At 36.3% G+C, this 26,324-nt stretch overlaps 1 protein-coding gene across 1 annotated transcript in view; it reads left to right on the top strand.

Annotated features, from left to right (window-relative positions):
• CTNNA3 (catenin alpha 3) overlaps nt 1-26,324 on the top strand; it is a 1,723,003-nt gene that overhangs the window by 1,670,238 nt on the left and 26,441 nt on the right. The window lies entirely within an intron of this gene.

Genomic DNA, 26,324 nt, shown 5'->3' with positions numbered 1-26,324 from the left:
CAACTGCCCTTCATACCACCAGAGAGCCTGTCCTGAATCCTGCCCTAAATTTTAGTTTAATAATTTTAAGATCAGTTTGTCTTAATGAAAACTGAACAGATAGGTACAGAGTTCTCTGAAATCAAGGCAAAATGTCCTTTAACACTTTCAAAGATTCACCTATGTCAAATACGTTTTTCCTTCTGTACTATCAAAACAAACAAAGTAAAAGAAAAATTGGTGCTAGGGATTCTGGGGCAGGAATTTATATGAAATGAACGTTCCATGTTAAAATGGAGTGATCCCAAAACACTAAATCTTGAAATAAGTCATAAACAAGGGTTGAGCCTTTCCAAAATGCAACTTTACCCATTCTCCCCATTCTTGCAAGTGATAAACATGTTTAGAACATTTCAGGACAGTGTGTTTGATTAAGCTTTAAGCAGGTGGAGCAAATCACAATCACATTCTTGAGGGAAAGACTAGAATCAATTTAATAAATATATTTAATATAAAATGGAGGGGGAGTGATGTAAATTATTTAAATATAAATGAATTTTTGCTTAGCACATAATAAGCACTGTTTATTGTATATTTAAATGGTGTACATATTAGCTAAATTTTTTTACTAGATTTGTGATCCTGGATGAGATAATTAACCTCCTTTTCCTCATCTATAAAATGGATATTTCAATTTGACATAATCTGTAGAAATTGGTTTGGAGAAACAGATATGTTAATGGATATAATATGTTTGCTATGGTAATGAATCAGTAAATACTAATTATTATTTTGGGATTCATGATAACCATAACTTAAATACTTTATGTATAACATGAGTAGAACAAGGAAACTTTAATAGAGAAAGCTTAGTACCACCTTGTATAATATTGATTTCTTTTGTGAAAAATAGTCCAAGTTTCATAAACTAATTTATGAATAGGTTATCATCCCAAAGTTTGACTGAGAATCTGGGAATGCCAGTATTTTGCTGTAAATAAAATTAAAATACCTGGATTATGATTTTTAAATCAGATAAATTTTGTTGCACTGCAGGGATAGAAGCCTATGCATCTAAATTCTGTTTTTGCTGAAAACCCATGTGTGTACAACTAACGTCTCTAAGTAAAATGTGCTCACATATTTTTGGAATAAATATTTCACTACTATTCCATTTGTGCCAAGTCTCATCTAATCTCTTCTCGATGAAATATAAGAGGGGCAGTATAGGTTACCTAACAAAATCCATAATAGCATCACAGTATATATTGGCCATAAATATATAAAATACATAGTAAAATAATATGTTTTACTACCTTTTTGATATGTTGGGGTAAGGCTGAGAGCTTTAAATGTCCATACTCGGGATGCCTGGGTGGCTCAGTCGTTAAGCGTCTGCTTTCAGCTCAGGTCATGATCCCAGGGTCCTGGGATCGGGCTCCCTGATCGGTGGGAAGCATGCTTCTCCCTCTCTCACTCCCCCTGCTTGTGTTTGCTCTCTCGCCGTGTCTCTCTCTGTCAAATACATAAATAAAATCTTTAAAATAAATAAATAAATAAATAAATGTCCATACTCTGTAGATCATTACTATTTTAGACTAATGTGGGGCTAGATATTATCAAATATAATATTCCCTCTCAATACCTACCTGCTAAATTCCTTATTATTATGAAATAATATTAATAAACTTTTCAAATATCTTATGGTTTGGAATTGCAAGAAGCAAATATATTCTATGTTTAATCATGCAGTCCATCTGGATTTTCACAACATAATGATTATTTAGGGTCCTCCTTCTTACAGATTTAGTAATCCTCTTTATGTATTCAGAGAAATATTGAGTTCCACAAAATTGAAATTGAATTTTAAAATAGAAGTAGATGAAGAAAATAAAATAGAAGTCTTGTATTTTGGTTGGAATATTCTATTAATTATTAATGTCATCAGTTTGTAGGTGCTCAAATACATTATTTTATGAACAAAAACCTGTGGCAAATTCAATTTGACTCCTTTTTCCATGAACAATACACAATTTCATGCCACGATATTTCATGTTGCCCCCTTTATTGACCAAGATTAAAAGGTGTGATGTGCAAGTTACTTTTGCCTGAAACCCCACCATACTGTGTTTTGTTGAAAAAGCAAAAAGGTTATACTTAACTCAGTTCATCAAATAATCACACTTTAGTGCATTCTTGTTTGTTTATATTATCCAACCTGCACTACTGTAGTAATAGTTTTAGAACTTAATGTATATGTAAGTAGGTAATGTTTTGTTAATTGATTTGTTCATTGAGAATTTAGAAGGGTAACACTAGGGAGGCCAGCAATAGAAAATAGTGCAGACTCATAGAATTACACTAGTCTAGGATGTAGTTAGTTTCTAGTGAATGATAAATGGAGGGGAGATTGTGTTTTTGAGACCTTTCTTGTTTCTTGAGAAAAGCTTGTATTGCTATATACTTTCCTCTTATGACTGCCTTTGCCACATCCCAAAGATTCTGGCAGTTGTGTTTTCATTTTCATTTGTTTCCATGAATTTTTTTAATTCTTCTTCAATTTCCTGGTTGACCCATTCATTCTTTAGTAGGATGCTCTTTAGCCTCCATGTATTTGAGTTCTTTCTGACTTTCCTCTTGTGATTGAGTTCTAATTTCAAAGCATTGTGGTCTGAAAATATGCAGGGAATGATCCCAATTTTTTGGTACCGGTTGAGACCTGATTTATGACCTAGGATGGGATCTATTCTGGGGTATGTTCCATGGGCACTAGAGAAGAATGTGTATTCTGTTGCTTTTGGATGGAATGTTCTGAATATACCTGTGAAGTCCATTTGGTCCAGTGTGTCATTTAAAGTCTTTATTTCCTTGTTGATCTTTTGCTTAGGTGATCTGTCCATTTCAGTGAGGGGGATGTTAAAGTCCCCCACTATTATTGTATTATTATCAATGTGTTTCTTTGCTTTTGTTATTAATTGGCTTCTATAATTGGCTACTGACATGTTAGGGGCATAAATACTTAAAATTGTTAGATCTTCTTGTTGGATAGACCCTTTAAGTAGGATATAGTGTCCTTCCTCATCTCTTATTACAATCTTTGGTTTAAAATCTAATTTGTCTGATAGAAGGATTGCCACCTCAGCTTTCTTTTGGTGTCCATTAGCAAGGTAAATGGTTTTCCACCCCCTCACTTTCAATCTGGGGGTGTCTTTGGGTCTAAAATGAGTCTCTTGCAGACAGCATATTGATGGGTCTTGTTTTTTTATCCAATCTGATAGCCTGTGTCTTTTGATTGGGACATTTAGCCCATTTACATTCAGGGTAACTATTGAAAGATAGGAATTTAGTGCCATTGTATTGCCTGTAAGGTGACTGTTACCGTATATTGTCTGTGTTCCTTTCTGGTCTATGTTGCTTTTAGGCTCTCTCTTTGCTTAGAGGACCCCTTTCAATATTTCTTGTAGGGCTGGTTTTGTGTTTGCAAATCCCTTCAGTTTTTGTTTGTCCTGGAAGCTTTTTATCTCTCTTCTATTTTCAATGACAGCCTAGCTGGATATAGTCTTCTTGGCTGCATATTTTTCTCATTTAGTGCTCTGAATAGATCATGCCAGTCCTTTCTGGCCTGCCAGGGCTCTGTGGATAGGTCTGTTGCCAATCTAATGTTTCTACCATTGTAGGTTACAGATCTATTATCCTGAGCTGCTTTCAAGATTTTCTCTTTGTCTCTGAGACTTGTAAGTTTTACTATTAGATGTTCGGTTTGACCTATTTTTATTGATTTTGAGGGGGGTTCTCTGTGCAAGAAAGGTCTCAAATACACAACCTAACCCTACACCTAAAGGAGCTGGAAAGAGAACAGCAAATAACACCTAAACCCAGCAGGAGAAGAGAAATAATAAAGATCAGAGCAGAAATCAATGAAATAGAAACCAAAAGAATAGTAGAACAGATCAACAAAACTAGGAGCTAGTTCTTTGAAAGACTTAACAAGATTGACAAACCCCTGGCCAGACTTATCAAAAAGAAAAGAGAAATGACCCAAATCAACAAAATCATGAATGAAAGATCACAACCAACACCAAAGAAATACAATGATAAGAACATATTATGAGCTACTATATGCCAGCAGATTAGATAATCTGGAAGAAATGGATGCATTCCTAGAGATGTATCAACTGCCAAAACTGAACCAGGAAGAAATAGAAAACCTGAACAGACCTATAACCACTAAGGAAATTGAAGCAGTCATCAGAAATCTCCCAATAAACAAAAGCCCAGGGCCAATTCCCAAGGGAATTGTACCAAACATTTCAAGAAGACTTAATACCTATCCTTCTGAAACTGTTCCAAAAAATAGAAATGAAAGGAAAACTTCCAAACTCGTTTTATTAGGCCACCATTACCTTGATCCCCAAACCAAAGACCCCATCAAAAATTATAATTACAGACCAATATCCTTGATGAACATGGAGGCAAAAATTCTCACCAAAATACTAGCCAATAGGATCCAACAGTACATTAAAAGGATTATTCACCACAACCAGGTGGGATTTATCCCTGGGCTGCAAGTTTGGTTCAACATCTGCAAATCAATCAATGTGATACAATACATTAATACAAGAAAGAACAAGAACCATATGATCCTCTCAATAGATGCAGAAAAAGCATTTGACAAAGTACAGCATCCTTTCTTGATCAAAACTCTTCAGAGTATAGGCATAGAGGCTACATACCTCAATATCATAAAAGCCATCTATGAAAAACTTACAGCAAATATCATTCTCAATGGGGAAAAACTGAGAGCTTTTCCCTGAAGGTCAGGAATGCAACAGGGATGTCCACTATCACCACTGCGCTTCAACATAGTATTGGAAGTCCTAGCCACAGCAATCAGACAACAAAAAGAAATAAAAGGCATCCAAATCAGCAAAGAAGAAGTTAAACTCTCACTGTTTGCAGACAATATGATACTTTATGTGGAAAACCCAAAAGACTCCACCCCAAAACTGCTAGAACTCATACAGGAATTCAGTAAAGTGGCAGGATATAAAATCAATACACAGAAATCAGTGGCATTCCTATACACCAACAACAAGACATAAGAAAGAGAAATTAAGGAGTTGATCCCATTTACAATTGCACCCAAAACCATAAGACACCTAGAGACAAAGAGGCAAAGTATCTGTACTCAGAAAACTATAAAATACTCATGAAAGAAATTGAGGAAGACACAAAGAAATGGAAAAACGTTCCATGCTCATGGGCTGGAAGAACAAATATTGTGACGATGTCAATGCTAGCTAGAGCAATCTACACATTCAATGCAATCCCTATCGAAATACCATCCACTTTTTTCAAAGAAATGGAACAAATAATCCTAAAATTTGTATGGAACCAGAAAAGACCCCGAATATCCAGAGGAATGTTGAAAAAGAAAAGCAAAGCTGGCGGCATTACAATTCCGGACTTCAAGCTCTATTACAAAGCTATCATCATCAAGACAGTATGGTACTGGCACAAAAACAGACACATCGATCAATGGAACAGAATAGAGAGCCCAGAAATGGACCCTCAACTCTATGGTCAACTCATCTTTGACAAAGCAGGAAAGAAGGTCCAGTGGAAAAAAGACAGTCTCTTCAACAAATGGTGTTGGGAAAATTGGACAGCCATATGCAGAAGAATGAAACTGGAGCATTTTCTTACACCACACACAAATATAGACTCCAAATGGTTGAAAGACCTCAATGTGAGACAGGAGTCCATCAAAATGCTAAAGGAGAGCACAGGCAGTAACCTCGTCGATCTCAGCCGCAGCAACTTCTTCCTAGAAACATCGCCAAAGGCAAGGGAAGCAAGGGCAAAAATGAACTATTGGGGCTTCATCAAGATAAAAAGCTTTTGCACAGCAAAAAAAAAAAAAAAACAGTCATCAAAACCAAAAGACAACCGACAGAATGAGAGAAGATATTTGCAAGTGACATATCAGATAAAGGGCTAGTATCCAAAATCTATAAAGAACTTATCAAACTCAACACCCAAAGAACAAATGATCCAATCAAGAAATGGGCAGAAGACATGAACAGACATTTTTCCAAAGAAGACATCCAAATGGCCAACAGACACATGAAAAAGTGCTCAACATTGCTCAGCATCAGGGAAATCTAAATCAAAACCTCAATGAGATATCACCTCATACCAGTCAGAATGGCTAAAATTAACAAGTCAGGAAATGACAGATGTTGGGGGGGATGCAAGAAAGAGGAGCCCTCCAAACTGTTGGTGGGAATGCAAACTGTGGCAGCCACTGTGGAAAACAGTATGGAGGTTCCTCAAAAAGTTGAAAATAGAGCTACCATATGATCCAGCAATTGCACTACTGGGTATTTACCCCAAAGATACAAATGTAGTGATCTGAAGGGGCATGTGCATCCCAATGTTTATAGCAGCAATGTCCACAATAGCCAAACTGTGGAAAGAGCCAAGATGTCCAGCAACAGGTGAATGGATTAATAAGAGTGGTATACAAATACAATGGAATATTATGCAGCCATCAAAAAGATTGAAATCTTGCCATTTGCAATGATGTGGATGGAACTGGAGGGTATTATGTTAAGCGAAATAAGTCAAACAGAGAAAGACATGTATCATATGATCTCACTGATATGAGGAATTCTTAATCTCAGGAAACAAACTGAGTGTTGCTGGAGTGGTGGGGTTGGGAGGGATGGGGTGGCTGGGTGATAGACATTGGGGATGGTGTGTGCTATGGTGAACTCTATAAATTGTGTAAGACTGTTGAACCACAGACCTGTACCTCTGAAACAAATAATACATTAAATGTTAAAAAAAAAGAAGAAGAAGAAGAAGAAGAAGACAGCAGGGGAAAAATAAGGGGGGGGCGGAATTCGGAGGGGGAGACAAACCATGAGAGACTATGGACTCTGAGAAACAAACTGAGGGTTCTAGAGGGGAGGGTAGTGGGGGGATGGGTTAACCTGGTGATGGGTGTTAAAGAGGGCATGTACTGAATGGAGTACTGGTGTTATACACAAACAATGAATCATGAAACAGTACATCAAAAACTAATGATGTAATGTATGGTGATTATCATAACATAATAAAAAAATTAATTAATTAATTTTAAAAAAAGAAGGGGGGGAATATTCACATAAGATTATGTCCCAAACATTTCTATTAAATCAGGAGAATGTGTAGCATGTGTGATATGTTAGGCAGCTTGGGCTGCCATTACAAAATACCACAGATAGGTGACTTCAACAATAGAAGTGTATTTTCTCATGGTTCTGGAGGGTGGGATGTCTAAGATTAAGGTGCCTACTGATTTGGCTCATAGTGAGAGTTCTCTTCCAGGCTTGCATATGGCTGCCTTTTTGCTATATCCACATATGATAGAGAGAGAGAGAGAAAGAGAGAAAGAGTTATTCCTCTTCTTATAAGAATATTAATCCTATCTGATTAGAGCCCCACCCTTATGACAACTTTAACATCTTTTAAAATTTCACCTTTATTGAGATATAATTGACAAAATCATAAGATAGGCAAAGTATACATTGTGGTGATAAACATGGGAATGCAGATATCTCTTTGATAATCTTTATAAATTTCTCTTAAATATATACTTAAAAGTATGGGATTGCTGGATCATATGATAGTTTTATTTTTAATTTTTGAGAAATCTCCATACTGTTTTCCATAGTGGTTGAACCAACTTAAATTACCAACAACAGTGCACAAGGGGTCCCTTTTCTCTATATTCTTGGTAACACTTGCTATTTCTTCACTTTTTGAATCTAATAGTTGTGAGGTGATATTCATTGTGGTTTTGATTTGCATTTCCCTGATGATTAGTGATATTGAGAACCTCTTTATGTACCTGTTGGCCATTTGTATGTCTTCATTGGAAAAATATCTATTCAGTTCCTCTATCAATTTTTTGATTGGGTTGTTTTCTTTTCTTTCTTTCTTTCTTTTTTTTTTTTTTTTTGCTACTGAGTGTGTGAGTTCTTTATATATGTCAGATAGTAATCCTTTATCAGATAAATGGTTTGCAAATATTTCTCCCGTTATATTTGTTGCCTTTTCATTTTGTTGATGGTTTCCTTTAATGTACAAAGATTTTTAGTTTGATGTGGTGCCACTTATTGATTTTTGCTTTTTATTGCCTTTGCTTTTGTCAAATCTAAAAATATCATTTCCAAAACCAAAGTCAAGGAGCTTACTCCCTTGATTTTTTTTTTTTTAAAGATTTTATTTATTTGACACAGACAGAGAGACATAGCAAGAGAGGGAACACAAGCAGGGGGAGTGGGAGAGGGAGAAGCAGGCTTCCAGCCGAGCAGGGAGCCCGATGCAGGGCTCGATCCCAGGATCCTGAGATCATGACCTGAGCCGAAGGCAGACGCTTAACGACTGAGCCACCCAGGTGCCCCTTGATTTTTTTTTCTAAGAGTTTATGATTTCAAGGTCTTATGTTCAAATCTTCATCCATTTTGAGTTAATTTTTATGTATGGTATAGGATAGCGGTCCAGTTTCATTCTTTTATATGTGGCTATATGCTTTCCCCACCACCATTTTTGGAAGACACTGTCATTTTCCCATTTTATATTCTCGGCATTTTTTTGTGTGTGTAATTTAACTGACCATATATACATGGGTTTATTTCTGGGTGCTTTCTGTTCCAGTTTTGTCGTGTCTCTTTTTATGACAATACCATATTGTTTTGATTACTAGAGATTTGGAAAATAGTTTCAAATCAGGAAGTGTGATTACTCCAGATTTTTTCTTTTTCAATATTGCTTTGTCTATTTGAGGTCTTTTGTGGTTCATTGCAAATTTTAGGAATGTTTGTTCTATTTCTGTGAAAAATGCCATTGAACTTTTAATAGGGATTGCATTGAATCTGTAGATTACTTTGGGTAATATGGACATTTTAATAATATCATTTTTTCCCAATCCATAAACATGGAATATCTTTCTATTTGTGTTTTCTTCAATTTCTTTCATTAATGTCTTATGATTTTCATGCCCTTGGTTAAATTTATTCCTAGGTATTTTATTCCTTTTGATATAATTGAAAATGAGATTGTTTTGTTAATTTCTGTTCTTGAGAGTTCATTGCTAGTGTATAGAAATGGAGTGATTTTTTAAATTTTTTTTTATTTTTTATTTTTTAAAGATTTTATTTATTTATTTGAGAGAGAGAGATAATGACAGAAAGCACAAGCCAGGAGAAGAGGGAGAAGCAGGATCCCCGCTGAGCAGGGAGCCTGATGTGGGGCTTGATCCCAGAACCATGGGATCATGACCTGAGCTGAAGTAGATGCTTAATGGACTGAGCCCCCCAAGCGCCCCTGGAAATCATTTTTATATATTGATTTTGTTCTGTATAACCTCAATGAATTTGTTTATTAGTTCTAAGAGTTTTGTGGTGTAACCTTTGGGATTTCTCTGTATGAAATAATGCTGTCTATAAATAGAGACAATTTGGGACGCCTGGGTGGCTCAGTCGGTTGAGCGGCTGCCTTCGGCTCAGGTCACGATCCCGGGTCCTGTGATCGAGTCCCACATCAGGCTCCTTGCTAGGCGGGGAGCCTGCTTCTCCCTCTGCCTGCCTCTCCCCCTGCTTGTGTTCTGTCTCTCTCTCTCTGACAAATAAATAAATAAATAAATCTTTAAAATAAAATAAATAAATAAATAGAGACAATTTTACTTCTTCCTTTCCAATTTGAACACCTTTATTTTTTTCCTGCCCAATTATTCTGGCTAATACTTCCAGTATTGTGTTGAATAAGAGTGGCAAAAGTGGGTTTTCTTTCCTTTTTCTGATCTTACAAGACAGCTTTCAGTTTTTTTTTTTTAAGATTTTTATTTATTTTTTGACAGAGAGAGAGACAGCGAGAGAGGGAACACAAGCAGGGGGAGCTGAAGAGGGAGAAGCAGGCTTCCCCGCAAGCAGGGAGCCCAATGCGGGGCTCGATCCCAGGACTCTGGGATCATGACCTGAGCCAAAGGCAGACGCTTAAGGACTGAGCCACCCAGGCGCCCCACTTTCAGTTTTTACCATTGAGTATATTGTTAGCTGTGGACATGGCATATACCTTTTATATTGAGGTATATTCCCAGAATATCCAGTTTGTTGTAAGTTTTTATTATGAATGGATGTTGATTTTTGTCAAGTACTTTTTCTGTACTTATTAAGATGATGATACAAATTTTATCCTTTGTTTTGTTAAGGTGTTATATCACATTTATTGATAACCAGATGTTAATCCATCCCTGAATCCCTGGAAGAAATCTCACTTGATCGTGGTGTGTGATCCTTTCAATGTATTGTTGATCTGGTTTGCTATATTTGGTTGAGTATTTTTGCATCTATGCTCAACAGGGATACTGACCTGTAATTTTCTTGTGTCATTGTCTGTTTTTGGTATCAGGGAAATGCTGCTTTCATAATGAATATGTTTCCTCCTCTTTTATTTTTGGAACAGACTGGGAAGGAGTGTTATTAATGCTTCTTTAAATGTTTGGTAAAGTTTACCAGTGAAGCCATCTGGTCCAGGACTTTTCTTTGTTAGGAGGTTTTTGATTAATCTCCTTACTAGTAATTTGTTCAGATTTTCTATTTCATCATGATTCATTCTTAGTAAATTGTATGTTTTTAGGAACTTATTCTTCTAGGTTGTCCAATTTGTTGGCCTATAATTGTTCACTGTAGTCTTTTATGATCATTATATTTGTGTGGTATTAGTTGCAATATATCTTTTTTTTTCTAATTTTATTTATTTGAGTCTTTTCTTTATTTCTTGGTAAGTCTAGCTAAATGTTTGTCTATTTTGTTTATCTTTTCAAATAACCAGCTCTTAGTTTCATTGATCTTTCCTATTGTTTTTTAGGCTCTATTTATTTCCACTCTGATCTTTGTTATTTCCTTTTTTCTACTAACATATATGGTGTAAAAAAATGGTCCAGTTTGATACTTTTGGACATTGCTGTCCAGTTTTCCCAACACTTTTGTTGAAAAGACTTTTTCCCATTGTATAGTCTTACCTCCTTTTCCTAGATTAATTGACCATAAAATCATGAGCTTATTTCTGGGCTCTTTATTCTGTTCTATTGATCTATATGTCTATTTTGGGGTCAACACCATACTGTTTTGATTACTAGAGCTTTGTAATACATATTGAAATATGTAATTGTGATACATCCAGTTTTGTTCTTTTTTTTTTTTCCAAGATTGTTTTGGCTATCTGGGGTCTTTTGTGGTTTTATACAAATAGGATTCTTTGTTCTAGTTCTGTGAAAAATGCTGTTGATATTTTGGATAGGGATTGCATTACATGTGTAGATTGCTTTAGGTAGTACTACATCCATCCATCTGATCCAATATGTCGTTCAAAACTATTGTTTCCTTGTTGATTTTCTGTCTGGATGATTTATTTATTGATGTAACTGGATTGTTCAAGTCCCTTGCTATTATCATTATATTATATTGATTTCTTCCTTTATGTCTGTTAATAGTTGTATTGCGTATTTAGGTGCTCCCATGTTTGGTGCATAAATACTTAAAATTTTCATATCTACCTGTTGAATTGTTCCCTCAATCATTAAGTAGTGTTTTTCTTTGTCTCTTATTACAGTTTGTGTTTTAATGTCTATTTTGTCCAATATAAGTATTGCTACCCCAGCTTTCATTTGCATGGTAAATGTTTTTCCATCCCTTCACATTCAATTTTCATATGTCTTTAATTTGAAGTGAATCTCTTGTAAGAAGCATATAGATGGATCTTGCTTTTTAAATCCATTTCAATCCATTTAATCCAAAAGACCCAATGTCTTTTGATCAAAGCATTTTGTCTATTACATTCAAAGTAATTATTGATAGGTATGTACTTATTGCCATTCTGTGTAACAGTATATTTTAAACTGGTAATATTTGTGTTTCAACCCCCAAAAAGCTCTGAATTTTTATCTTCCCCCTGACATTTTATGTTTTTGATGTCACAATTTTCATCATTTAATCTTTTGAATTCATTAACCAATTATTGTAACTTTTGTCTTTTAACCATCATACTAGATGTAGAAATGATTTACCCACTACTAATAGGACAAGAGAGTATTCTGAATATAAACTATATATTTACCTTTACCAGTGAAATTTATACTTTCATACGATTTATTCTTACTAATTAGCATCCTTTGGGTACAGCTTAAAAAAGTCTTTTTGACATTTATTTTAAGCCTAGTCTAGTGGTGATGAACTCTTTCAGATTGCCTCCTGAAAACTCTTTATCTCTCCTTCAATTGTGAAGGACAACTTTGTCACGTAAGGTATTCTTGGTTGGTAGGTTTTTTTTAAGCACTTTGAATACATCATGCCACTCCTTTCTAGCCTGTGATGTTTCTGCTAAAAAATAATCTGATAGTCTTGCACTATCAAGTGTTTTTTTTTTCTCTTTCTTATTTCACTTAAGATTTTCTCCTGTATTTAACTTTTGACAATATAATTATAATATGTCTCAGTGTGGATCCATTTAAATTAATCTTTTTTGGAACTTTCTAAGTTTCTTGGATCTGGATATTTGTGCCCCCCATCCCCCACCCCCCCCCCCCCCCCGTTAGAAAAATTTTAACCATTATTTCTTCAAATAAGCTTTTGCCTCTTTCTTCTTCAGTTTCTGGGACTCCTATAGTGTGAATATTGTTCTGTCTGGTGGTATCCTATAAATCTTTCACTTTATATTTACTATTTTTCTTTTTTTTTTTTAAGATTTTATTTATTTGACAGAGAGAGACATAGCGAGAGAGGGAACACAAGCAGCGGGAGTGGGAGAGGGAGAAGCAGGCTTCCTGCGGAGCAGAGAGCGTTATGTGGGGCTCGATCCCAGGACCCTGGGGTCATGACCTGAGCCGAAGGCAGACGCTTAACGACTGAGCCACCCAGGCACCCCACTATTTTTCTTTTTTTTTTCTTTTTCCCCCTCCTATTGAATAAATTCCACTACCCTATCTTCAGGTTTGCTGTTCCTTTCTTTCTCTTGATGTAGTCTGCTTTTGAACTCCTGTATTGTATTTTTTAGTTCAATATTATATTCTTCAACTCTGTGATTTCCATTTGGTACTTTATTTTATTTACTCTTTGTTAACATTTTCACTTTGTTCATGCATTGTTTTTCTGACCTTGGTGGGCATATTTATGATCCATAGTTTGAACTCTTATTAGCTCCATTTCATTAAGGTCTATTTCTGGAGTTTCATCTTATTCTTTTGTTTGGAACATTTTATCTATTTCTTCATTTCCCTGACTCCCTGTGCTGCCTTCTGTGCATTAGATGAAATAGACACCTCCCCATTCTCAACAGGGTGGTCTCATGTAGATAAATCTTATCTACCAATCATTCTGAGCTTTTAGTTGTCTCTAAAACCTTTTTGTTTGTTTAAGCTACCTTTTTTGTTCTTTGTGGCTCCCAGTGTTTGAGGTTGTACTGATGTGGTTTGGAGTAGTGGAGTTTGGAGCCAACAGCCCAGAAATAATTCTTATGATGATTTCATTGCAAAAAGGGTATTTTTATTAAAGTATGGGAACAGGTTCATGGGCAGAAAGAGCTGTCGGGGGTTGTGAAAAGTGGCTGATTATATAAGATTTTCTCATCAGTACCTACACCTATCAGTGTCCCACATGAGAGGATCACAGTCTGCACTTAGATGCAAGCCAGTGGCAGCCAGACCCTTAGACAGCAGCTTTTAAATTATGCAAATAGGCCTCTTTCATGGAAAGACTGAGAAATCGGCATTTCTGTCTATTCCCTCTGTACTGAGCCCTGGGGGGACAGCTGGTTAAGAACTGTTTCTTTTTCTGCTTCATTTCTGTGGGACTGGTGAACACAAGCCTGCTGGCCATTAGAGCCTGGTGATCCAGGGATGTGTTCCCTGAATGGCAGCTGCGAAAGCCTCATTGCCAGATATGTGCACAAGCTCCATCCAGGGAGATATTGGTGATATTTTGTGGGTTACAGGCAGAATGTAGAGATGCTGTTTGCTTGAATCCCTCATCTCTGGGGAATTTGTTTTAAGCCCTTAGATACATGCTAAATTAGAAGCCTTACTCTCAGACAACAGTTTTTATTGTATGCAATTAAGTCTCCTTCAGGGAAAGACTGGGGGATGGGCATTTCTGTCTGCTACCTCTACACTGAGCCCTGGAGGAGAACTAGTTAAAAACTATTTCTTTGGTACAGTCGTGTTTGGGAACACAAACTCCTTTGGTCACCAGATGCAAGCAATCAAGGAATCCCTCCTATGGGTGGCAGATGCAAATACTGAGGTATCAGACATGCGCATAAGCTCTCTCCAGGGGATCCCCAGTGACCTAGAGTGGGCCAGATGGAGAATCTAAAGATGGCACTGGTTGCCTCCCCAGACCCTGGGAAGAATTGCAGTAAGCTCCTAGATGTGCGCTAAATTAGAGGCTTGGTCCTCAGGCAGCAACTTTTGAAGTATGTACACAGGCTTCTTTCAGAGACTGGGAGATAGGTATTTCTGTCTGCTCCCACTGCACTGAGTTCCAGGGGGATAGTCACAGAAAGCCCTCCAAAACCCATTAAGAACTATTTATTTGCTGTAGTCTATGGGTCTTGTGGATGCAAGCCACATTGGCTTTTAGAGCTAGATGTTTTGGCATACCCTCTCTCAGGTGGATGTTAAAAAAGTTGGGTGGTAGATATTGGATCCAAAGCCTTCACTCCTCAGGGAGAAGGTATCAGTTGTGAGTTCTCTCCTGATGTATATCTCTGTGCCAGGGGTGGGATTTATGGTAAGAATGTGTCTTATCCTTTACTTCCCATTTTGTCGTGGGTATTTTCTTATTTACCAGATGTATAGGAGTTGCTCAGCTATTTTCTGGGTTTCTTTCAGAGGGAATTGCTTCATGTGTATCAGTAGATTCAGGTGTGTCCATGGAGGAGGTGAGTTCAGGAACCTCCTATGTTCCCATCTAGAACCAGAACTCCCTCATTTAGTCTTAATTACTAAATATCCCAAGATCCTATCTATAGATACAGTCACATTGTAGGTTAGAACTTCAACAAATGAATTTTGAGGGGACACAATTTAGTCCATAGCATGTGGGTAGGTAGATAATTTTCATCTGTCAAGGAAGTAAGTATGAGGAGAACAGAATTTAAGAAAAGGAATCTAATCACTGTTACAACTTGGCATGATTTTCTTTTTTTTCTTTTTTTTTTTTTTAAGATTTTATTTATTTATTTGAGAGAGAGAGAATGAGAGAGAGCACATGAGAGGGGGGAGGGTCAGAGGGAGAAGCAGACTCTCCGCCGAGCAGGGAGCCCGATGCGGGACTCGATCCAGGGACTCCAGGATCATGACCTGAGCCGAAGGCAGTCGCTTAACCAACTGAGCCACCCAGGCGCCCAACTTGGCATGATTTTCAAGTGTCTGTTGGAAGTCCTAGAAGTACAGGTAGTAAGTAAGACTCAGTATTATTGAATCAGATGAGACCTTATGAATCATTCAGTCCAACCCATATACTGCACTAAGAGATTTGAGCTCAGAGAAATAAAGCTCAGAGAAATAAACTAGGGTAAAATTATTCAATAGTCAAACATTGAATACTTAGTCCCTTGATTTGTGGTTAAAAAGTTCTTTCTAAAAAAAAAAAAAAGTTCTTTCTACTATTCTATGTTGGCTTCCAGTTATAGATCAGAAGTCAGAGCACAATAATGAGGAATCTAAGGGCCCAAGTTAGTAACACACTGGCAGGGAAGGAGACTCAATGCCAAACCAGAGAGTTACCTGGCAGCAATGCCTCATCAGCTCCCATGTCTATACGGAATTGGTTCCAGGTTCTGGGGTGATGAAGATCTAAAAGGTGTGGATAGATTGGACATTGCCACAAAGGTTAAATCAATTCAGGGCTGGGATCCAGGAGGAACATTAGATGAAAACCTCTGGAAAATTCATAGTTGAGAAATGTTATAAATCAGACTTCCTTTTGTCAAGTCTTTACCAACATCCAATCATCTTACAGCCTACTTTAGTTCCAATAAACAGTGTCAAGGTTATAGATGTGACAAGTTGATTCATGACATCAGTCATGTTTTGTATCATCTCTCTGACATAGAAGGCAGAACCAAATTCTTCTGAGGAGAGCAGAATTAATTATGTATTCTTTTCCTGACACCATTGGGTTAACAGCAGACTTACATGCTTTGCTTTCAGGTGGTTTATGAAGCATGTTTAAGTATCAAAGTTAAGAAATGGAGCAGAACGTTCAGATTCTGATTTTAATGGAGTCATATGCTCCAAAATATAACATTCAACCAAATTTAGAGAGTTATTCATTTTTCAAACTCATCCCAAGGATAACTGTATTACCCTGATTATAGTTTTCTTACTGAGACTGCTCACAACTATTGTTTACCCTAAACATCTTTTAAGAATCCTTGATAGAGAATTTTAATCAGCAGCTTCCCTTCTTCTCAATGTTCTTGTTTTCTATTAAAGCAACATCAAAAGAGTCCATAAATGTGTTTTCTTTTAATATAAGACAGTAAATCTGAACCTGCTTTGATTAGATTGGCATTTCTCTTCTACTCCTTATTGGGTTATTGTAGCATGGCAAATATGCTTACTAAGTGTCATGATTTATTGAATCCATGGTATCAAAGAAAATGATAGTGATCTTTCTAGGATCTTTTAAAAAGTGTAATCACCACTTAATGTGAGACAACAACCAAATAAAATTAAAGTTCATTTTATCCTACATCTTCAGTTTTTTTTTATTTCAAGGTTTTATTTATTTATTTATTTTTAATGTTTAATTCCAATATAATTAGTATATAGTGTTATATTAGTTTCAGCTTTACAAAATAGTATTTAAATACTTCTAGTCATTACTCAATGCTCATCATGATAAGTACTCTTTGATCCCCATCACCTATTTCACCCATCCCCTCACCTGCCTCCCCTCTGATAACCATCAATTTGTTCTCTATATAGTTCAGAGTCTGCTTCTTGGTTTGCCTCTCTTTCTCTTTTTTCCCCTATTATCTGTTTTGTTTCTTAAATTCCACATAGGAGTGAAATCCTATGGTATTTGTACATCTTCAGTTTTATATCTGTGTTTTCTCAGTGAAGATCAAGGCAGGTAAATTGCAGTTTCTGGTGGTAAGTACAAAGAGGAAAGCAGAAAGAAATTAGTGATAGTCTCTACCCAAAAGGGGAGAATGGAATAGAGAAAATCATGACCATTTTACTGGAGAATTACTGAGGTAATCTCACTGAGTCTTGAAGAATAAGTCTCAATTCAAGAAAAGTTCTTGGGATAGAGGCAAACATTCACAAAGGAATAGGGGCATGCTTTTCACTTTATGCTATGAGAAAGGAACTGCAGAAAAATAAGTTTGCAAGGTCATTTGAGAATAAGATATGCTCAGCACTTGTGACTTTATTATATGTTTTTTTTTTCTATATTAACGTTTGTCAAACAAGAAAATAATTATCAGAATTATGTTTCAGGAAGATAATTCTGTCTTCAGTTGGAGGGTGCATTAAAGAAAGGGTGCAATTCTAGATGACAAAGGGGAACCTATTTCAATGGTTCATATAAAAGGACTTGAATGAATGAAGTAGATACAAAGTCTAAGAAGAGAGTTTTGATTTAAGAGAGATTTAGGGGTTAGAATGAAAACCTTTTGATGACCATGAGTAGAGTAGGCACTGATTTGGAGGCTATGATAATATTAGTTAAACATCTCTGTATAGGGTACACTATGTGCCAGGCACTCTTTCAAGTGCTTAATATATGTATATAATATGTAACTTTTTTGTCATGTGAACTTTGTTAGATACAATTAATATGCCTGTTTTTCAGATGAGAAAATTGAGACACACTGAGATAGATCAATCATCCAAAGTCACTCAGTTAATAAGTAGCAAAGACAAATTTTGAGAACAGGCCATTTGCTTCTAAAAACTATGTTTTTAATCACTGCTAACCATTATGCTGATCTACCTAGGGAGAATACGGGGATTTAGGTATAAGTTACATTTAAATTTCTTACAGTACATCCATGTGTAAATATCCAAGAGGTAATTGGATATATGATAATAGAACCCAAAAAAGATGTCAAGGCTGAAGATAAGAAATGTGGAATGCTTCAGTGTATAAGTGTTAATTGAAATCACAGATATGTCCAAGAAATGATGCAGACTTCTATTTACCCAAATGAGAGTAGCAGGGAATTTCAGATAGCTTGATGGCATCAGGAATCTCTACATGTAGACCCTGGCATAATGTTAAAACAACTACTTTATTGTTCCATGAATAAGTTTGGTTTTATACTTTGTATATATTTGAAATAATTATTTGATCGAAATGTTTGGAAATATGTGGTACACACCTGCACTGTAACTGCATTAATCCCAGATACTAATAGCTAATTTAAATAAGTTGAGAGTAGTAATCAATATTTAGCTATGATTGAATCTAGATTGGAACAACCAGAATAATCTCCTTTCTAGATCCAGGTGTAAACTCTCTAAACAAAGTTTTATTATTGTCACAAGACAGTTGGAAATAGTTATTTGGCTTTCCTGGTAAATGAACATTTTGGACAATAAATTGTAAAGTCTGGGGCTAAGATGAATATATTAAATATGTGGGCACAGAAGCAGGATTGATACTTTATTTTCCATGCTATTATAAAAGTTCATTACCTAAATTCTTGACTATTCCACAGGGCACCTTACTTCTTTGTCAGTGCCAATGAAATATGCATTCATGAAGGCTGAGCTATAACTTTTTTTGTATCACTACCAATAATAGTTTACCCACTGGAGATATTCCTAAGCTTCTATATACAGTTCAAAAGCTTTTCCATAAATTGAAATGGACGTTGCCCATGAACCTGAGATACACCAAATCATTTTGTTAAATGAAAGGACAAAATAATTAAAAACTATGAAATATTAGAATCAGCTAATTTTATTATTACTCAAGCTGCATTATCTGTACCATTGTTAAGGGAAAATTTCCTTACATGCAATAAGATTCTGAATAAGAATTCTATAAAATAAAAAAAAAAAACAAAACAAGCATTTTCAATTTGCCAAAGTTCTGGTACAGGATAAGTTACCTTGTCACTTCTGCTTAATTCAAACAAATCAACATAATCAGACATAATTACCAGATATCTTAAAAGAGAAAAATTCAGAAACATGATATGATTATAAACAGAACCATGAAATAAAAAAATATAAATGCAAGTCAGGACAAATTATCTCCATGGAATCAAAAGATTCATCCCTGAGAACCCTGAAAGTAAAGGGAACCTAGCAAAGAGTATTTTATCGTCTCCTTGCAAAATAAAGTCTTTATTCCTCTTCTGAATAGCATATTTTCTGAAGAATTGAAGATATGTTCAAAGATAACTTTTTAAGACAAAAGATTAGTGTTGTAGCCCCAAATTTCCTAGGCCTTAATAACCCATATAGTCTTATATTGACAGAGATAACTCAAATTTCACTGTCTTTTACAACTTTTCTAACTTCAGTTGCTTATGGGAGTGTAAGGAAGTGTATTTGTATATGTTCAAAAACTAGTATAACTCTTTGGCCATTGCTCCTTCTCCATTTAGCCATCTCTTCCCTCTCAGTGATGCTGTGGTTCTATTCAAGTGGTGAGATCTTCAGTTCTTCAGGGCTGGGGCCCAGTTCCTGCTCTAAAAAGCCACAGAGGGGCACCTGGGTGGCTCAGTTGGTTGAGTGGCTGCCTTCAGCTCAGGTCATGATCCCAGGGTCCTGGGATCGAGCCCCGCATCAGGCTCCTTGCTCCACAGGAAGCCTACTTCTCCCTCTCCCACTCCCCCTGCTTATGTTCCCTCTCTCTCTGTGTCTCTCTCTGTCAAATAAGTAAATAAAATCTTTAAAAAAAATAAAAAATAAAAAAATAAAAAGTCACAAAGCACCTGAAAATGAATGACTGCCCATCTTTTCCTTGTACCCAATCAATGTTTACCAAAGATGAAAATTCTGACCTCCTGGTACCTAAGATCTTTCACTCCTAAGTGAGGAGTGCCTTTGTGCCTCAATGCAACATTTCCTCTTGACCTCTTTCCATTCTTCCAGAATGTTATCCTCTCATTTTATTCCTTAATTATTTTGTAAAAGATTTTATTTATTTATTTGACAGAGAGAGAGCACAAGCAGGGGGAGCAGGAGAGGGAGAAGCAGGCTTCCCGCTGAGCAGGGAGCCCTAAGTGTCTCGATCCCAGGATCCCGGGATGATGACCTGAGCTGAAGGCAGACGCTTAATCAACTGAACCACCCAGGCACCCCTCCTCTCCTATTTTAATGACTTCTCTGCCCATGTTTTTCTTTCTTTCTCAGAGTATTGTTGAACAATATCTGAATATCTTGTTGATTTGATCATACATATAACCATAGTTTTCATTGAAATAATAGATTACTTTGCTTTAAAACCTGGATTTTAGAGGTGGAAATAGAAATGAATTGAATGAGTATGGTGTAGTTCCATAGGTAAAATAGTTTAGGATTCAAAGTGCAGAGGCAGGATGAAGTAAGTGTAGGTGAGCAATAGCAAATGGAGTGGTCATGCTTATATAATGATACGATCTATGAGATTAGTAAGAAGCCAATGAAAAACTTAGTACCCATAGTATGAGACTTATAGTAAGGATTATCTGTATATTCTTGAACACATAGTGCTGTAGGTAAATAACTGCAACCAAAGTTTCCAAGATGGTTGGAATGTGGAACACCAGCTATGAGACTGATGACATCATCTTCATCTGAACTATTTTAGGCTGGATATAGAAAATTGGCAATAGGTCTTGAAAAGAAGAATGCTGTTAATTCCAAGTAAGAAAATTTATTATCAATGATTTGAACCATAACAAGAAGTCCAGATAATGGTTCTTCCAAGGTTTAATAATGTTATTTAACTTGGGTTCTCTCCATATTTCTCTCTGTCTTCATTCGTATTTGTTGTGTTCTCTCTCTTATAATTTCAGTGTAGATACAGCAGCAAAATTTCAAGTTTTTACACAACTACTTTTAAGAAGTAAAGAATGAGATTTCCCTTTTTATAATATGATCTTTTATTATAACAAAGAATCTTTTCCAGAATCATCCTAGCAGATTTCCCCTACCCTATTGGTCAAGAATAGGTCATATGAAAAACCCCTAGACCAATCATTTATAAAGGATAATAGACCAATCATGATTTATCCCTCAAGGTTGGGTAAATTTCTGCCTGAATAAATTTAGGATTTAGTTATCAAGGAAAAAGGGGGAAATGACTATGAGATGCTCAGTTACTAATGTCTGCCACAGAAATCATTGTGGAAAATGAACCCAATACATAGTTTTAGTTCCTAAAGGCGAATATCTCAACTTTATCCTTTTCCTTTTTTTTTTTTCCCTGCAATGACACAAATTCACATGCAGAACATATTTCTTAAGAGAAGGCCCACTTCACTGAACACTGCATTGATAAAATGTGCTAATAGCTTGATTACTAGGAAACTAGTTTTAGCGCTCTCCTTTTTTCTCCAGGAAGTATATCAGAATGCAAGTGAACGAAAGGATATAATTAGAGTGATAACCTTGAAGCCACTCTAATTTATGGAAAAACAGTAAATGATTCTCCAATTTCAGTATTTGACTATGATTATTACCACCAAATTATGGGCCCTGTGACACATGTCACAAGTAGTTGAAATACAACAGTGTGTCTAGACCTCTAGGCTAAAAGCTTTGATCTAGAGGATGACCCTCTTCTTTCTTTGTAGCCACTGTGTTTTGTCATTACAGTGTTGCATTTCTTGGACTGTGAATGTTCAAAACTGAAAGGTGAGATTAAAGAGAGAATAGAAAACCTTTGGTATCTGAAGTGGGCAACACACACACACACACACACTCACCCCATAACATTCAGCTCATTGATAGTTAGGCATGTAATAAACACTCAAAAACCAGTGTATATAAATACAGAGATTTACCTGTAAATTCAAATAGTTTTTGTCACAAAAGTCAATTTTTCTCTTAAAAAGGTACAATTAAGATGCAGTAGGAGAGTTTTGTGTACTCACATTTGGCACTTGTTTCTGGAGAACAAGAATTAGTCTGGGGAATGCCATTCAGAGGCACTGGGTGGAAATTATTATCAGAGTTAAGTGGTCAGGGATTAAAACCAAAAGGCTAAAGAGAAGAGATATCTCATTGCAAAATATTTGAGGTAAAGTAAAAAGAGTAGGTTGGGAGATCTCAGCCGCAAATGAAAAAAGACTTTTCACTAAATTCTAAAACATTTCCTATTTTGAGAGTTAGCACAAGATGGTTGAAAAAACAGAGCGGGCTTGGAATTACATAGATTTAGGTTTAATCCCAGCTTTACCTCTTACTGCCTGTGTGACCACACACAAAACACTGAAATTCTCTGAGTAATAGTTCTTAGATACCTTATCTGATAAGTGGGAAAAATGACACCTACCTCACAAGATTGTTATGAGGATTTTAGATAATATTTTTAAGTGTGTGGACTTGACATAGATATACAGAATGGGGGGGACATTATTATAACTTCATCGTTCCTCATTCTTTTACTTTTTTCAGTAGCCAATAGGAAAGGAAGTTTGTTTTCAAAACCTTGATAATCATCGTAATGATAGTGAATCAGCATATATACAGTACCTTTTGCTATGCATATACTTAATCTATTTTCATGGCAATGCTATGAGGTACATGTGACCTTTCTATTTTACAGAGGAGAAAACTGAGACTTAGAGAAAGAATTTATTTGGATTCACGTAGTTTGTCTCCAGAACCCATACTCTTAACCACTCAGCTCTATTCCTTCCTCCCTCCCTCCTACACACTTGCACACCTATGGAGTCACCCACTGACCCTGTGGCCTTTATTTTTTTAAAATTTTAATTACAGTTCATTAACGTACAGTGTTATATTAATTTAAGGTGACCAATTTAGTGATTCAACATTTCCATACATCACCTGGTGCTCATCATGACAAGTGACCTCCTTAAACCCTATCACCTATTTAACCCATCCCCCCACCCACCTCCCCTCAGGTAACCATCTGTTTGTTCTCTATAATTAAGAGTCTGCTTATTTCTCTGTCTCTTATTTTTTCCCCTTTGCTTGTTTGTATTTTAAATTCCACAAAGGAGTGAAATTGTATGGTATTTGTCTTTCTCTGACTGACTTATTTCGCCCAGCATTATACTCTTTATCTAGTTCCATCCATGCTATTACAAATGGCAAGATTTCATTCTTTTTTATGGCTAAGTAATATTCCAGTATTTATATCTTCTTTATCCATTCATCAGTTGATGGACATTTGTGCCACTTCTATATCTTGGCTATTCAAAATAATGCTCCTATAAACATCAGGGGAGCATGTGTCCCTTTGGATTAGTGTTCTTCTATTCTCTGGGTAAATACCCAGTAGTGCAATTGCTGGATCATAAGGTAGTTCTGATTTTAACTTTCTGAGGAAACTCCATATTGTTTTCTACAGTGGCTGCTCCAGTTTGCCTTCCCACTAACAGTGCAAGAGGGTTCCTATTTCTCCATGTTCTCACCAAACTTACTGTTTCTTGTGTTGTTGACTTTAGCTATTCTGACAGGTGTAAGGTAATATCTTATTGTAATTTTGATTTTCATTTCCCTGATGATAAGTGATAACGAACATCTTTTCTTGTGTCTGTTGGCCATCTGGATATGTTTTCGGAGAAATGCCCATCATATCTTCTGCCCATTTTTTAGTTGGATTATTTGTTTTTTCGGTATTGAATTTTATAAGTTCTTTATATATTTTGGATACTAACCCTTTATCAGATATGTCATTTGCAAATATCCTCTTCCATTCCATAGGATGCCTTTTAGTTTTGTTGTTTCCTTTACTGTGCAGGAAATTTTTTTTTAATTTAATTTTTTTAAATTCTTCTTCTTATTTTTTTTTATTTTATTATGTTATGTTAATCACCATACATTACATCATTAGTTTTTGATGTAGTATTCCATGATTTATTGCTTGCATATAACACCCAGTGGAACTTTTTATTTTGATGTAGCCCCAATAGTTTACTTTTGCTTTTATTTCCCTTGCCTCAAGAGTCATATCTAGAAAGAAGTTGCTACAGCTGACATCAAAGAAGTTACTGCTTGTGTTCTATTCTAGGATTTTTATGGTTTCAGGTCTCACATTTAGATCTTTTTGTGTATGGTGTTTCATTCTTTTGCATGTTGCTGTCCAGTTTTCCCAACACTATTTGTTGAAGAGACTTTTACCCATTGGATATTCTTTACTGCTTTGTTGAAGATTAAAGATTTATTTTTTTATTCATTTCAGAGAGAGGGAGAGAACACCAGCAGGGTGTGTGGGAGGAGGTAGAGGGAGAGGGAGAAGCAGACTCTCCAATGAGCAGGGAGACTAACATGATGTGGGGCTCCATCCCAGGACCTGGAGATCATGAACTGAGCTGAAGGCAGATGCTTAACCATCTGAGCCACCCAGGTACCCCTGCTTTTTTTAAAAAAATTTTATTTTATTATGTTACATGAGTCACCATACATTACATCATTAGTTTTTTTCCTTCTTTGAAAGTCCTTTTTTAAAAAATTTTATTATGTTATGCTAATCACCATACCTTACATCATTAGTTTTTGATATAGTGTTCCATGATTTATTGTTTGCATATAACACCCAGTGCTCCATGCAGAACGTGCCCTCCTTAATACCCATCACCGGGCTAACCCATTCCCCCACTCCCCCTCCCCTCTAGAACCCTCAGTTTGTTTCTCAGAGTCCATAGTCTCTCATGGTTCGTCTCCCCCTCTGATTTCCCCCCCTTCATATTTTCCTTCCTACTATCTGCATTTTTTTTTAATGTAATGTATTATTTGTTTCAGAGGTACAGGTCTGTGATTCATCAGTCTTACACAATTCACAGTGCACACCATAGCACATACCCTCCCCAATGTCCATCACCCAGCCACCCCATCCTTCCCACCCCTTACCACTCCAGCAATGCTCAGTTTGTTTCCTGAGATTGAGTCTCTTATGGTTTGTCTTCCTCTCTGGTTTCATCTTGTTTCATTTTTTTTCCTCCCTTCCCCTATGATCCTCTATCTTGTTTCTCAAATTCTTCATATCAGTGAGATCGTATGATACTTCTCTTTTTCTGATTGACTTATTTCACTCAGCATACTACCCTCTAGTTCCATCCATGTTGTTGCAAATGGCAAGATTTCATTTTTTTGATGGCTGCATAATATTCCATTGTGTGTGTGTGTGCATGTGTGTGTGTATACATATATACCACCTCTTCTTTATCCATTCATCTGTTGATGGACATCTTGGCTCTTTCCATAGTTTGGCTAATGTGGACATTGCTGCTGTAAATGTTGGGGGTGCATGTACCCCTTTCAGATCACTACATTTGTATCTTTGGGGTAAATACCCAGTAGTGCAATTGCTGGGTCGTATGGTAGCTTTATTTTCAACTTTTTGAGGAACCTCCATACTGTTTTCCAGAGTGGCTGCACCAGCTTGCATTCCCACCAACAGTGTAGGAGGGTTGCCCTTTCTTCACATCCTCGCCAACATCTGTCGTTTCCTGACTTGTTAATTTCAGCCATTCTGACTGGCGTGAGGTGGTATCTCATTGAGATACCCCTGCTTTTTTGAAGATTAATTGACCATATAATTGTGGATTCATTTCTGAATTTTATATTCTATTCTATTTATCTGTGTGTCCGTTTCTGTGCCAGTACCATATGGCTTTGATTACTACAGCCTTGTAATATAACTTGAAGTCTGGAATTGTGTTACATCCAGCTTTGCTTTTCTTTTTCAAAATTGCTTTGGCTATTCATGGTTTTTTGTGGTGCCATACAAATTTTAGGATTCTTTGTTCTAGTTCTGTGAAAAATACTGTTTTTTTAAAAATTTTTTTGGATAGATATTGTATTACATGTGTAGATAGCTTTGAGTAGTATATACATTTTAACAATATTTGTTCTTCTAATCCATGAGCATGGAATATCTTTCCATTTATTTGTGTCGTCTTCAATTTCTTTTTTTTTTTTTTAAAGATTTTATTTATTTATTTGAGAGAGAGAATGAGAGAGATAGAGCGAGCACATGAGAGGGGGGAGGGTCAGAGGGAGAAGCAGACTCCCCGCTGAGCAGGGAGCCCGATGCGGGACTCGATCCCGGGACTCCAAGATCATGACCTGAGCTGAAGGCAGTCGCTTAAGCAAC

This window comes from Neomonachus schauinslandi, chromosome 6, assembly GCF_002201575.2.
Source record: "Neomonachus schauinslandi chromosome 6, ASM220157v2, whole genome shotgun sequence".
Taxonomy (NCBI): Eukaryota; Metazoa; Chordata; class Mammalia; order Carnivora; family Phocidae; genus Neomonachus; species Neomonachus schauinslandi.
The sequence above is the reverse complement of the archived record's forward strand: the minus strand, read 5'-3'. Positions and strand labels throughout refer to the sequence as shown.